The sequence below is a fragment of the Papaver somniferum genome, chromosome 6 (assembly GCF_003573695.1).
Source record: "Papaver somniferum cultivar HN1 chromosome 6, ASM357369v1, whole genome shotgun sequence".
NCBI classification, from domain to species: Eukaryota; Viridiplantae; Streptophyta; class Magnoliopsida; order Ranunculales; family Papaveraceae; genus Papaver; species Papaver somniferum.
Genome location: NC_039363.1, coordinates 146,390,254 through 146,392,295, shown reverse-complemented (window position 1 = coordinate 146,392,295; position 2,042 = coordinate 146,390,254).

The following is a 2,042-nucleotide window of genomic DNA, read 5'->3' as shown; positions in this document are numbered from 1 at the left end:
CGCATAGAGAAAGACGACATGGTATGGTGCGGCAAGGTGGTTGGCATGCCATCAGCACATATGGCATGGCATTCCTTGGCATGGTTTTGCGTGGCCAAAACTAGGGTTTTGGGATAAATGTTACCATGTATTGGTTGGAGACCTCGGACGGCTAAGATTTGCATCTAAGGTGGAAGGGTGACCGTTGATCGTCGCACGCCTTCGTTTTGGTAGCCGCATAGGGAAGGCCGGCATGGTATGGTGCGGCAAGGTGGTTGTCATGCCATTGGCACATGTGGCATGACATGCCTTGGCGCGGTTTGGCGTGGCCAAAACTAGGGTTTTAGGACAAAAGTTACCATGCGTTGGTTGGCGACCTTGGACGGCTAAGATTTGCTTCTAAGGTGGAAGGGTGGCCATTGATCGTCGCACGCCTTCGTTTTGGTAGCCGTATAGGGAAGGCCGGCATGATATGGTGCGGCAAGGTGGTTTTCATGACATTGGAACATGTGGCATGGCATGCCTTGGCGCGGTTTGGCGTGGCCAAAACTAGGGTTTTGGGACAAAAGTTACCATGCGTTGGTTGGCGACCTTGGACAGATAAGATTTGCCTCTAAGGTGGAAGGGTGGCCATTGATCGTCGCACGCCTTTGTTTTGGTAGCCGTATAGGGAAGGCCGGCATGGTATGGTGCGGTAAGGTGGTTTGCATGCCACTGGCACATGTGGCAAGGCATGCCTTGGCGCGGTTTGGCGTGGCCAAAACTAGGGTTTCAGGCCAAAGGTTACCATGTGTTGGTTGGCTACCTTGGACGGATAAGATTTGCATCTAAGGTGGAAAGGTGGCCTTTGACTGTCGCACGCCTTCGTTTTGGTAGCCGCATAGAGAAGGACGGTATGGTATGGTGCGGCAAAGTGGTTTGCATGCCATTGGCACATGTGACATGGCATGCCTTGGCGTGGTTTGGCATGGCCAAAACTAGGATTTTGGGATAAAGGTTACCATGTGTTGGTTGGCGACCTCGGACGGCTAAGATTTGCATCTAAGGTGGAAGGGTGGCCGTTGATCGTCGCACGCCTTCTTTTTGGTAGCCGCATGGTATGGCTGGCATGGTATGGCTTAGGAACGACAAGGTGGCTGATGCGGCATGCCATTGGCACATGTGGCATGATCGGCATGCCTTGGCATGTTTTAGGCGCGACCAAACTAGGGTTTTGGCGTTGGGATAAAGGTTATCATGCGTTGGTTGGTGACCTTGGACGGCTGAGATTTGCATCTAAGATGGAAGGGTGGCGGTTGATTGTCGCACGTCTTCGTTTTGGCAGCCGTAAATGTAAGGCCGGCATGGTATGGTTTAGGCGCGGCAAGATGGACGGCACGGCATGCCATTGGCACATGTGGCATGGTCGGCATGCCTTGGCGTGGCCAAAACTATGGTTTTGGCGTTGGGCCAAAGGTTACCATGTGTTGGCTGGCGACCTTGGACGACTAAAATCTGCATCTCAGATGGAAGGGTGGTCGTTGATTGTTGCAACCCTTCGTTTTGGAAGCCAGCGACATGTAGCGGGGCCGGCATGGCTTTGGCATGAAATCGTGGCTGGCATGGTTTGCCATTGGCACGTTGGCGCAGATGGCATGGTTGGCATGCCTTGGCGCGGAGGTGTGGCTGGCACGGCATGCCATTTGCACATGTGGTGTGGCTGGCATGGTTGGCATGCCTTGGCGCGGAGACGTGGCTGGCATGGTTTGTCATTGGCACGGTGGCGCGGCTGGCATGGTTGGCATGCATTGGCGCGGAGACGTGGCTGGCATGGTTTTCCATTGGCACGGTGGTGCGGCTGGCATGGTTGGCATGCCTTGGCGCGGAGACGTGGCTGGCATGGTAGTGCGGTTGGCATGGTTGACATGCCTTGGCGCGGAGATGTGGCTGGCACGGCTTGCCATTGGCATGGTGGCGCGGCTGGCATGGTTGGCATGCTTTAGCGCGGAGGGGTGGCTGGCATGGTTTGCCATTGGCACGGTGGTGTAAGAATTTAGGGTTTGGTGTACGAAGGTGATGTCAGT